The sequence below is a fragment of the Pelodiscus sinensis genome, chromosome 5 (assembly GCF_052426305.1).
Source record: "Pelodiscus sinensis isolate ZL-2025 chromosome 5, ASM5242630v1, whole genome shotgun sequence".
Taxonomy (NCBI): domain Eukaryota; kingdom Metazoa; phylum Chordata; order Testudines; family Trionychidae; genus Pelodiscus; species Pelodiscus sinensis.
In genome coordinates, this window is record NC_143056.1 from 112,543,154 (window position 1) to 112,556,238 (window position 13,085).

The 13,085-nt window shown below is 44.6% G+C and overlaps 1 protein-coding gene across 2 annotated transcripts in view; it reads right to left on the reverse strand.

Annotated features, from left to right (window-relative positions):
• The window catches only part of PIK3C2A (phosphatidylinositol-4-phosphate 3-kinase catalytic subunit type 2 alpha), a 113,361-nt gene extending 100,537 nt beyond the window's left edge, over positions 1–12,824 (reverse strand). For both annotated transcript variants that reach the window (XM_075928066.2, XM_075928065.2), the window contains exon 1: positions 12,668–12,824. The gene's annotated coding sequence lies outside the window, so the exon portion shown is untranslated. The remainder of the gene's footprint in view (positions 1–12,667) is intronic.
• Positions 12,825–13,085: the final 261 nt, after the last annotated feature.

The window sequence follows — 13,085 nt, forward strand, 5'->3', positions numbered from 1 at the left end:
TGATCTTGTGTTACAAATTCAGGAAAGATCTTTATGAGGACAGAAATTCATTGGAAGGTCTGGGCCCAGCGAATATCTAGGTGTAACTGGTTTCAATCGTGTCTCCGGAGTGCTGAAGTAACCTCGAAAGACTCAAAATCGTTGCTCTGATTTCAGCTATTGCAATATACTGCAGTCAACACCATTAAAATGTAGTTCTAAGCTAGGTAGTTCACCTGTTCGCCTTCAAGAGCATAATCCTCCATCCAAATACTTAAATGGCATAGGTCAAATACTTCCTGATTTTTTTTAATTTGCTTGTTTGCAATATTTTATTTGAAAAATATCTGACAATTACCCTTTTCCACTTTGCTAATTTTCCCCTGCAATCTGAAGTTGAACTACCTCTATCTATGTATTAGGGATGTTACTTAGTGGGTAATACAATAGCCATATGAATTCTTAGCAGTTGCTCAACTATTCTAAAGTTCCCACACATGAGGCCAACAGCCAGTGTGCTCCAGCCCCACTCCCTGGGAAACCCTTGCCTCCCTGCGCTGCCACGAAGCACCCTGTCTGCAGTGACCTGTGGACAGAAGCTGCTCCAACAGCAACCCCTGTCTGCAGGGGGTCCGAATTCCCTGTGGAGAGAGGCTGCTCTCCCCCCCCACCCGTGCTGCTGCCTTTTAAGCCTGCTACCTCCTCTTCCCCTCCTCCCCCACCAGCTCCTCCTTGCAGCATCTGAAACAGAGGCAGTAAGAGAGGAGGAAATGTGAGTAGTTGACAAAATTAACCAATAAGCCTAGGCTTACCAGTTAATCAGATCGTCAACTACTTCTTTACATCCTTTCTATATATTAGTATCAATTATGTCAACATATGTCTGGGTTGTATTTGATGTATCCTTCACAGGTGATGGGGATAATATAGAAATACAACCAATGGACAATGATACAGTTCTATTTACAAATCGCTATAACCATCAAGTCTGATTAAAAATACAAGACCAATACCTGACTGGTTTCTTTGTTTCCTTGCTCCACTTCCAGGAGTTATATCAGCTGCCATCCCACAACCCAGTTCTAACTTTTTATGGTCACCCCACTTCCAATCTTCCAAGGGGGGGGGGGAACCCACACACATTCCCACCCCAAAAAAAAGACAGTGAAGAAGTAGGAGCAGGGTCATCTGAGGGCAACTTCAGAGTTAAAAAGTATGATTTGGAAAGTGTGTAACTGCTGAAAATTTCACCAGTTACACACAAAGCAGCAGTGTATGCCAGGAGTCAACTATTAATCCAACTCCTGGGGCACACTGACTGCCATCCCATGCTGCTGTTTCTGTATCAGAGGCAGCAGCACAGGGTGGCAGCCACCTCCCACTTTGCTCCTGGGGAGTTGCCTGCTGCCCCACATTGTTTCCTCTGATACAGAGGCAGCAGCACAGAGTGGCAGGCTGCTCTTCTGCAGCCAGATGCCAGCTTTAAAGCTGGCTCTCACTGAGTACTAGCTCTCTGGTAGCTAGACTGGGAGCCACGTGTAACCATTTGGGTAACCCAAGCTTATAGGTTATCCATTTAAATGACTACACTCTCAGTTCCCTAATAACTGATGGGCTCAAACTATGGGCTGAAACTATGCCTCCTCTGACCCCAGTCTCCACCCACAAAATCTAAGTCAGGTGAACCACTCAGATAAGGATTTCTGTGGGGTCAGAGGAAGGATGGATCAAATGGATCCTCTACTTCAAGACTGCAGGTTTTTTGCTCCTTTCCACTCAAAAAGGAGAAAGGAATATTGAGCTGCATGTTACTATCTAAGAGGAAGGAACACAGAAGACCCAAATAATGTGTTTTGTTTCTGCTATAGCCCAAAGAGATGGAGAATGACTGTGGAGGCCCTATTCTCCATTAGGAGCCCAAAGGACAAAAAGACAGATATAGCCCAAAAACAGCATATGAAAGCACGTCACACTGAACGACATCCAAAAATTATATTGCTCTTTTTACTCCAGCTGACAGAGCTGAATTAATCTGTCTTTAGCAATCAAAGTGAATACATTTATTGACAGCAAGAGTGATGCTATTTGATTGGATTTAGTAGGCTATACATCTGCCAACTATTATGCAACCTTCATTTTCATGGCTCCAAACTGAGTATTCCTGCCAAGCAATACAAAACGCTTGCATCAGACATTAAGACACTTGTCTATTCAATATGATCTCCTAGTAAATCATTTTATTAAAATTATTAGAAAGTCATTTTAAAAGCTATATCAGTATTAAAGTTGTGAGGAAACTGTGAGGTAAGGTAACATTTCATCTGTTACACAAAAAGCAACAAGGCAGGAGCAACATATTCCCTAAGTTACAATTTTCTGGTTTTGATAGGCCTATAGAATATAATATGTTGTAACACAGCATACAACATTTAATAGCAATGTCACTAGTGCAAATATTAGGAGTGAATTTATAATTAAGGTTTAACATTTTGAAAAAATGCCACTTCTAAAATTGAAACAACTCCTCAAATCACAATTAATTTCTTATCTGGAACCACAAGGATGTTTTTCTACAGAGAAATCCTATTACTTCAAGCAGAGGAAATCAGACAATCTGCTCATGCTACACTTAGCATTCTTGATCTACTTAAGCACAGCTGGACAGCAATTTCCTGTCCCAAAATGAGGTATAGATCACAATTTCATTTAACCTGTTATTTATAGACATCCACTTCAGTGACGGTGCACAACAATATATTCAAGCACAGTGTACATTGTCATCTGACATTCTGTAAGATAAACTTTACAGCTATCAGCAATCTGAACACCTATTAGGTTCTAAATATTCCAGCACTAAACAGTGATGACAACACATAGGCCCATTTTCCAACTTTAAAGTAATGCCTTGATACACAAAATGCAAATTTCTTGAAGATAAATGTCAAATATGTTTTTGGAGGTTTGGGGATTAAAGTCTCTATGGTTGTTTTGTTCTTAATTATCATAGTGCCTAATAGGGATGTTAACGATCATGTTCCAAAACCTCCTCTAATGACACCTCAATCAGGGATAATTCTTTAGATTTGACATCTAAAAGAATGGCTCAGGCTTGGGAATCTCCCTAACATCTTCAGCTATGAAGAGCAAAGCATTCACTTAGTTTCTCTACAATGACACACACACGACCTGCACAGTGCTGTCTCCACTTAGCTTCAGACCTTCTTAGCACACCCATAAAAACAAGTGTCTGGGACTCAGATTCACAGAACTGCACCCTCTGGGGTGGGATAAATGGTGGCAGTGTAAATGACAGATAGATACGTTTCATTTATTTGTGTACTTTAATTGATTTTATTAATTTTATTCTGTTAAACCCTATTTTTTTAAGTGGTTAAATAAAGGTATGTTCATTCTAATTTATTCAATCATATGTATATTATTTATAATTGTTGTCTTGAAGTTAGGTCCAGATTATTACTGGAATAAGTTTATTCTTGGAGACTCCCAAGGCACACCATTGAGTATATACAGCGCTGTTAGAGAAAAGAAACTGCCCCCCCAATAAAAAAGTTTGACCAGGCCGCTCTTGCTATAGTGGGCTGCAGTACTCCTTGGGAGAAACCGGCCACACGCTTCCTGCATACCATTGCCTTTAGAAAAAGGGAAGGTGTGAAAAGGGGAAAAATAGCCTCAGACTCTCCCACCCATCACCTTGGCATGAGACCTGCGGGGCTTACCTGCAGAGTTTCAGCCCAACCCCTGGGACACAGACCCCCCCACTTGGTGACCATTGGGCCATATATGGTAATACGCAAGCACGGGAAAGCGATGTGCAGATTTGGGGATAAATACCCATCGCACAGTTCATTCTAGGAGGTCTTTGCAACACACGTACCACCGTGCGTGTGCCTTCTCGTATATTTCAAAGAGCTGCCGGCCTGATCAACCGACCAGCCACCTCCCCCGACTCTCGGGCATAACCAAGGCCTTCGCTCCTGAACCGATATCTGTGAAATGTTCCGTGTGCTGTGTAAGTTGGTATGTATGATTTGATTTTTTCTGGTTGTATAAGCTTAGTGTTGTAGTTGTTTTGGGTAGTACATAGAGTTTGTAGTTATCACTGTTATTTAATTAGTATAGCTGAATATTTAGACTAGAGACTATTCCCCTTGCCATTCCCATCCTTATATCTCTGACACGTTTAACTAGAAATCATAGAATAAATATAATAAATACTGTACAGGCAGTCCCCGACTTACGTCGGATCCGCACTTACGAACGGGGCTCTCTCGCCCCGGAGGTCGGGGCGAGAAAGCCCCGTTCGTAAGCTGCTCCGGTGCCCCTGGTCTGCTGGAGACCGTCTCCAGCAGACCAGGGGCATCGGGTGGGTTCCCGCGCTTCTGAGGCTTTGCCAGAGCAAAGCCTCAGAGGCGCAGCACCCCGCTGCCGCTGCGGCTCTGCTCCCCGTGTCCCTGGTCTGCTGTGGGGGGGGGGGCGCAGCTAGTGTGCTCCCCCCCCCCCCCAGCAGACCAGGCTTTTGTTTCGGACTCTGGGGCAGAGCAGCTGGGGCACTGCCGATTGGTCCTGCAGCGCCCGCTCTGGGCACTACTGGACCAACCCGGCAGCACCCCAGCTGCTCTGCCCCAGGTCCTGATTCAGCCACTGCTGGTCAGTTTCAGCAGCTGCTGAATCAGGACGCCTGGGGCAGAGCAGATGGGGTGCTGCTGGGTTGGTCCAGTAGCACCGGAGGAGCGGCGCTACTGGAGCAACCCAGCAGCACCCCAGCTGCTCTGCCCCAGGCGTCCCCAAGTCAGCTTCTGCTGAAACTGACCAGCGCTGACTACAGGAAGCCCCAGGCAGAGTTGCTCTGCCCCGGGCTTCCTGGAATCAGCTGCTGATCAGTTTCAGCAGCAGCTGACTTGGGGACGCCTGGGGTTCTTAAGTTGATTCTGTATGTAAGTCAGAACTGGCGGTCAGTTTCAGCAGTGTCTGAATCTGGACGCCAGTTCCGACTTACATACAGATTCAACTTAAGAACAAACCTACAGTCCCTATCTTGTACGTAACCCGGGGACTGCCTGTAAATTCATTATTAACACGGTCTATTAAAAATCTTAGAATAAATACTATAAATTCACCACTGTCATAAATAAATATTTTGTATTTGATAACACTGTCCACCTGGTTCTGTCCTTCCCCCCTTGGGTATGCATCATTGGACCTGTGATTCTCGTGACAAGCGCCAGCCAGGTGGAGGCACCACCACTGTGTATTCCTTTAGGAGCAAGGGGCTGCAGCAAAGGGGTGGATAGGGAACCCTGCAACTATACAACATCACCACTAGGTACTCAGGATATCCTTTATTATTAAAGGAAAAAAATCAGGCACACAGGTGAGTGTGGCCTGCTCCCGAGTAATCCAGGAAAGAAAGAGGGGGTTACATCAGCTCTGCTTGACAAACACAAATTTTAACTTTTTCTTTGGTTCCACACACTACTGCTCCTCTTGTGTTTCACTCACTCCCAGGCAGTGGGTGCTTCCTTGCCACCCTTATGATTGTAACACAGCATGTCACCCCCTCTCACTTAAAGGCCTTCTGAAAACCCATGTTCTACTAAGTATTATAAACAAAGTTCTCACTAGTCACCATTTCCTCCATTACATCCTCCCTCTGATGTACTATTCTAGAATCCCACACACTCTGCAGTTTCACAGTTGGAAAACTGATTTGAGAATCCATTCTTTGGAACAGAATTGTACTCAAGCATCCAAGCTTTCTGCAGTTAAATCTCTATTCTATTCAGATTCTTCTATCCAAGCTCCTCTCTAGCCTTTTTTATGGCCACAAAGAAAATGTTCTCAACAGTAATCTGACGCAATAATACATGCCTGGCCTTACTCATAACATTTTGGTCATCTGCTAATATTCCCCCCCCCCCCCCCCATTATTGTTGATTCAGAACCAATGGCAATAATGCTACAGACAAGGTGCTGGTGGCCATGTACTGAAGACCTGCTCCAAGTAGAACATGAATGACACTGTCCTGTCCACTCCAGTGGTCCCATTAATTCTACCACTAGTGGTGCTGGACTAGTGGTAACAGAATTGCATGAAATTTTAGCTAAAGAGAAATCCTTACATAGCAAAGGTCTTTAAAAATTCCATTTACAGTTTTTGAAGATTTTTTGACACCTTTAATCTGCACAAGTCTTGCTGCAGAGTACACTGGTCCTTGATTGTATCTACCTGTCCTTTTACATAGCAGTTCTGTTCTTCGACAGTACTGTGAGGCACCATGTATGTATATATTCCATCATAATATAAATACACTGAAAAGTCAGCAGGCTACACAACTTACAGACAATATTGTGAGCCAGTCCTGAATATATGTATAGCTTTGTGGTAGTGCACTGCCACCACGGTGGCCAAGGCAGATTCTGTTGTAATAGGCAAATTATTTCTACTTGCTCCAGAAGACAGCATCCCTCAGACAGAAATTTACACAGTGCTTCAACTGCAATTAGCAGATTCTACCCAGTGATTTGGTTCTGTATTTATCTAAGTGCCAAACAGTATTGTTGGTTACTAACTTCTGACAATTAAAACAAGTGCACTGTTGATGTACACAGATTGGTGTTAAATATTAAAAGATTAGCCTTATGAATGGTGCGGACTTTCAGTCCCTTTAGACAAAGATTTTTCTGCACTGGCACTATTTGTCACTGACAGATTTGTCAGCAGAAGCCTCAGAGCCTCGAGATTACCACTTCTACATCCGTATAGAGATCACTTTAAGGACAAGAGCAGGTAATTTATTATGTTTACCAGGCTTTGTACTTTGTCTGCCATTTCTCAACCAATCTTGAAACCTGTATGGTATGAACTCAAATTTACACCAGTTCAGTACTAACATCTGTATCTAAACAGAGGTCAGTATATCCTATTGCAAAATGCCCTAGGCCTCATAGTGCCTTCCCATTTGTAGTTTATGAAATCTGCACGGTATGATAAGCACTAGACTTTTTTTTTTAATGCCAAACACTGGCAATACCGACAGTTGTATGAAACATGCAAACAAACTTTCTTCATCCCCATCTATTTAGGATTTGAGATGAATTACAATATTAACAATTGATTACTTAGAACAACACAATACTGCATACCAGATGCTTCCAAGTTTTATAGCACTCCCTCCCTCCTTCCCCCCCTTATTATTAGGATATTGTGGATAAGCTTTCCCCACAAAAATTTCATTATGTGCACTTTGAAAAGCCAACATTTGATTCCAAATCATTTTCAGAATGTGCAGATTTCATCATTACATTTAGCTAATATTTCCTCCATTTCCTTGCCAAACGTAGAGTCCAGACTTCTGTGCTTTCGTGCAATAACTGATACCATAACCACCCTTTCTGATGTATAAAAAGGTACAAAGAGTGTTGTGTTAACTGGCTGATGTCATTGAGTAGTGAAGGATAAATAAATGCCTTGCCAAGTAGCTAAAAATCCATTTCCTCATTCTTTAATATGTCTGGTATCACTTTAAAGACTAACAAACATGTAGATGATATTATGAGCTTTCATGGGTACAGCCCACCAAAATGACCAGAGTGTTTCCTGTCATCCGAAGAAGTGGGCTATGCCCAAGAAAGCTCATGATACCATCTATATCCGTGGTCCCCAACCCGGTGCCCGCGGGCGCCATGGCACCCGCCGGGCTCTTTACATTCACCCGCGGAGCAATCTGGGCTGGCAGGTGCCAGCCCTGGGCGCATGGCCGGTCCCGGCCCCAGGTGCGCCATGTGTGCCAGTGCCGGCGCCAGCCTTGGCCCCGCCCCCTGGGGCGCCGCGCGTGTCCTGGCCCCGGCGCCGGCCCCGGCCTTTGCCCCGCGGCGCTTACGGGGGGAGCGCCGGCCCCGGGCCCCCTGGCGCCCGGCGGGCGAACGGCCCCGCCCCCTGGCGCCCGGCAACCTGAAAACTCAGCTACCCCTCCATTGTTTAATATAGGTACAGCAATTTGTTAAGTAGATCTACACATGCATACAGCATCTGATTTATATTCTTTAACAAGTTGTTTTAACTTTGCTGTACTTTCCCCAATAAAAGTTGAATACTAGTAAATTCTGCACCAATCATAGTTACTAAAAGATAGTCACTCAAAACTCAAATAAACTTCTCTTCCACTCCAGTAGGTTAAATTTTAAAACTAATGCATTTTACCGGGGGGGGGGGGGGGGGGTTGAAATACTAAAGAAAAGACAAACCTTACTACATCAAGATTTGTTAATTCTTTATAAGTGGTCCTTAAATATTTTCTAAAGGTTTATAGGTGCACACCCCTAAAAAACAGAGCTAATATTGCATTTCAAGGTACCTTTCTGACTGGTGTTCAGTGATATCATAGATTGCAGGACTTAGAGAATTTCAAATCTCAGTTTACTACATTCAGACAGCATTTAAAGGATCACACTGTCAGAATGGGGAACAGAAAAGGGACAGTAGAACAAAAAAAAAAAATCAATTGCACCAAGTTAGTTATTGATGGTAGATATCTATAGACCTGAAAATCTATAGTTGTGCTTCATATCTATTGATTGATAGATGCATCTATGAGCAGATCACGTATGTAGATCGTAGACACAGATACAAAGTTTGTAAGCACATGGGCTCAATAGATAGTATTTTAATTTTAACTATCTCCAACACGCGGTGTCAGCGTATGGGGGAGTCACCAGACCCTGCATCCCCATACGCAGCCAGATGTGACTCTCAGCCAGCAAGTAGAATAGGTTTATTTGCTGACAGGAACACAGTGTAATACAGACTTGTTACACTTATAGGAACCAGGAGTATTCAGTACAATCCATCTTGGGGATGGGAGCCCGGCCCGGCCCAGCCCCTGTGCCACCACGCCAGCTAGACTCCCTTCTCCCTAAACCACCCAGCAACTGGTCACAACCCTCTAGACAGCCCCACCCCCTCCTTTGTTCTGATTCCCAGACCCAAGCTCTTATCTGCTGTCACCCAGTCCTCAGGACGTGAGAGACATGAACATACTTCCACAATGAGTAATGCCCAGCCTTCCCCGTCTCATGCAAATAGTGTTGCAATGCCTAGGGAAACTGAGGCACGCACACACAGAGTTACTACGGAACAGCACAAGATAGTAGAATCACATACAACAAAACAGTGAAAATACAGAGATATAAGAATGAATACAGTCCCCACTATGTCACATGGGGTAAATCAATTTAAAGAAAAGAGTATGTTAAATGAAGTTTCAGACAGAGCTCAACAAATTGCTGTTTCTACTCGTCAATGGCGAGTAGATTTCAGCCGGTCGCCCCGTTCACTGGCAGTGCACGCATGAATAATGCAGGTCTTGCGCATGCACAGTGCGGGCCTGGCGAGTAGATTTCGCCGCCGTTTGTCAAGTCCTGGTTTCAGGTATTATGTCTGCTTCCAATGACTGCTGCCAATTTGAGGTTTTACAGCCACATTTTCCTACATAAGCTGTTTGCTTCTTGATTACTGTTAGAAGTCCCACACAAAAAGAGAAAATGACAGACTCTGCACCTACATTTTTGTTGATTTGTAGCAGATGAACCCTTATGCCTGGCTGAGCCCCATCAACAATGGTGCTCCCTAAGGACACAGAAATCATGGCAGACCAAGGTTTCTCAACCTTTTTTTTAAAAAAAAAATAAAGTACCCCTTTTTCAAAAAAAAAATTAGATAAATACACACATATACACACACACGGCTCGCCGAACCATGACGAGCCCTGCTCGTCAGCTGCGCTGTCTGGCGATCTACGCATACACAGATCACCCGAACCCAGCTCTTCCTGGTTGCAATCTACTTGCCATGGGTGAGTAGATTGCATTATTTGTCGAGCCGTGTGTGTGTGTGTGTGTGTGTGTGTGTGTGTGTGTGTGTGTGTGTGTATAAATAATAAATAAATAAATAAAATAAAGCACCTCCAATACCTACAGTTTTCAGACGCAAGCTTTTTCCCCCTACCATTGTAACACACTTGTTAAACCACTTAATCATAGCCAGACGGGTGATAAAATTTTTGGATGTAAAAAGTACAAAAATAATAAAGCTCTGTAAAACCAAACAAAAACTCCACATTTCTTCACATTTCAGTTGTGTTGATGTACCCCTCAGACTTCTCTCAGGGGTTCTGGTACCACAGATTGAGAAACACTGCCATAGGCAATCCATTAGCAAGATCAATAATTAATGAAACCACAACTGATCTAAAACTCACTATATAAAGCATTTCAAGTTCACAATGTAAGCCAACTGGGGGGAAAGAGTTTATTGTCTAATCTCTTTACTGTGATTTTTTTCCTTGGTGTTATTTACAATTGACAGCAGATTTTCGGAATGACATACAATTTTGGTGCTGATCATGCTCCTTTAAAAACTACCACCAACAAAATTTAAATCAACACAAAATTGATCAGTTCACCACTTTAAAAGCAAAGCACTGATTTTGTTGTTTCTCTGGGTCTAACTTTTCAGAGCTTTTTTTAAACCACTGCATTTTCCTTGCACCATCATTTCTTTATTCTTGCTTCCCCCCCCCCCCCGCGGTTAGTTTCAGTTTCTCCTGCCTAGGACTGCTCCTCTACCCTTCTCCATTTTATTGGAGAGAAGCTTAAACTGGTTTATCAGGTCATTTTCTCCCCAAAGCCATCACAGAAACCTCTCTTTCACATCTAATCTGCATCAGATAGAGTGATGAAGTATTACATAGAAAAGCAAACTGCCTCTGACAGAATGAGGAACTGAACTTGTACTAAGCATTACTAGTGGATCACAAAGTACTCCCCTTTTTGTAAGTTAATTTCTTCCCTTTGGTTCACCCTTCCCTTCCATTTTCTTTAGGATTTCGCTCATGACTGCTACACATGGTACATTCTGAAGAGGAGTTGCAGAAGTCTCCTTGGCAAATGTTAGGATTTCCAGTTATTTTCCTATACTGGAGGAGAAAATCATTGCAAGATATGCAACTCCAGCTACATGAACTACGTAGCTGAAGTCGATGTACCTTGCATCAATTTTCTAGGGCAGTCCCACAGCAGAAGTCAATGGGAGAAATTCTTTCCTGACTTTCCTTACTCCTAGCAACTATAAGTAGTTCTGGAGTGGCCAGTGGCACACTCAGAATTTGATTAGCCTCCAACGCATAGATCCTCAGTTTAGTATAGACATGGCCTCATTTGTTCTATTTTCAAGAAGCTGTCTCCTCAACCCAAGTACATTAGTTATTTTTACACCTTAAATCTGTAGTCAGCAAAACAGCATCACTTTCATTTCACTTTATTATGAGAGCACATTAAACACATTGTTTATTAACATTACTAAGATGATTTTTCATTTCTTCCACCTTCCATATCTTATTTCCCCCTTATGGGTATTTTCTTGCTATTGTCTTATGCACTCATCTCTCCTCCCCAAGACCTGCAGAGTCTTCAAAATGTTAATACTACCAAAACCCCCTCCAAAACCCAGATGCATGTTTTATATTTTCTTATTATGGCTTCAATAAAGAAAAAGACTTTACAATACATAATAGTACCTTCATCTAAGTCAAAGTGGAAAGTGATTACATGTAAAAAAAAACACTTTACAAAGAAATAAATTAGTGATTTAAGAATCAGAGTTGAAATGCTTAACTTAGCTGGAAGAACAGGGTCAAATATCAACAAGTGATCAGTTAAGCGCCTCAACCATCCAAGATAATAAACCAAGTTAAGTGCAGTTTAACTTTTGTGGGTATTATAAATGACAACTGAGATCACATATACCCTACACTAGCATTAGAGGGGGATGGCACTTTACATAAAGATACATATGTGAATCAGCAGACAGGGTCAAAGTTTTTCTTGACTTCACAGTTGTCCACTAAGGCACTATATACCTGTTGACACCTATAAGTTGACTCCACCCAAAGTGGAATCACTGGCGGCATATATATGCACTCTTTGAAATGCAACCAGATCCTTTGGCGTGAAGGGCACTATAGAAATGCAAAATTTTACACCACCTTTCAAATACAGTTTTTGAAATTAGAAGACTCGTTATTCCGCCGCTTGAAACAAAACCATTAAACAGGACTAAATTAGTAAACATTTTTACACGACAGTTGATGAACGGTCACCCCACGGCACCCCCAGGGCACATTTGAACCCAAAGTAGAGGAAAAGCAAGTTAGAGCGACGGCTGCAGACCTGGGACTAACTGGGCTAGGAAGCCCCGCAGCGCCCCCGGCCCAGCCCTCGCCGGCGAAGCGGAAAGCCACTCGACGGTGTCCCAGGATCTGCTCGACCCAGCGCCCCCGGGGACCGAGGGGCCCCAAGGGCGCAGAAGGCCCGAGCCTTGGGAGAGCTGCCGACATGGCCAGTCCCTGTCGCCTCGCAGGGACACGGGCTGGAGCGGAATCAAGGCTGCTCCCCGGCGCCCGCCCGTCCCCCGTCCTTAGCGCCGGACAAGGCGCCCGAGCAGTGGCCAGGGAGGGCGGCGATGCCGCGGCCAGGCCGGAGGGCGCAGGGGGGGGGTGAGGACAGAGCCCCCCATGGGAAGGGCGACCCCGGGCGCCCTGGATACTGGGAGAAGCAGCGGCGGCGCGGAGAGACCCGCCCAGCGCGCCCCGGCTGCCGGCCCCGCTCTCACCTCACGGCGCCGCTGCTCCGCGGGAGCAGCCATTTCCAGTCACTGCGCCGCCGCCGCTGCGGAGAATGTCACTGTGGAGCTGAGCCCGCCGCCGTGCGCTCACTTCCGGCTGAGGAGGGGGCCGGGTGCTGAGGAGCCGGGCAGGGGGCGGGGCTACTCTAAGACGGGTGATGAGCGCGGGGGCGGAGCGTGGCCTGTTGCGGAAAGCTGAGCTCATAGTCCGCGCCTACGTTGTTATTGTTACGTCACTGTGCGTGGCTGTGATTGGGAGGTGGGGGAGTGAGTCACTTGATCTTTGGCCCGTGGCTCCCAGCATTGCAGGGAAGTGAAAGGGCGGTCAGCCCCAACTTCCTCTTTTAGCCTAGACCCAGCCCAGTGGTGATTTAGGGAGGCGCCCCATTCCACCTTTCAGCTCAGC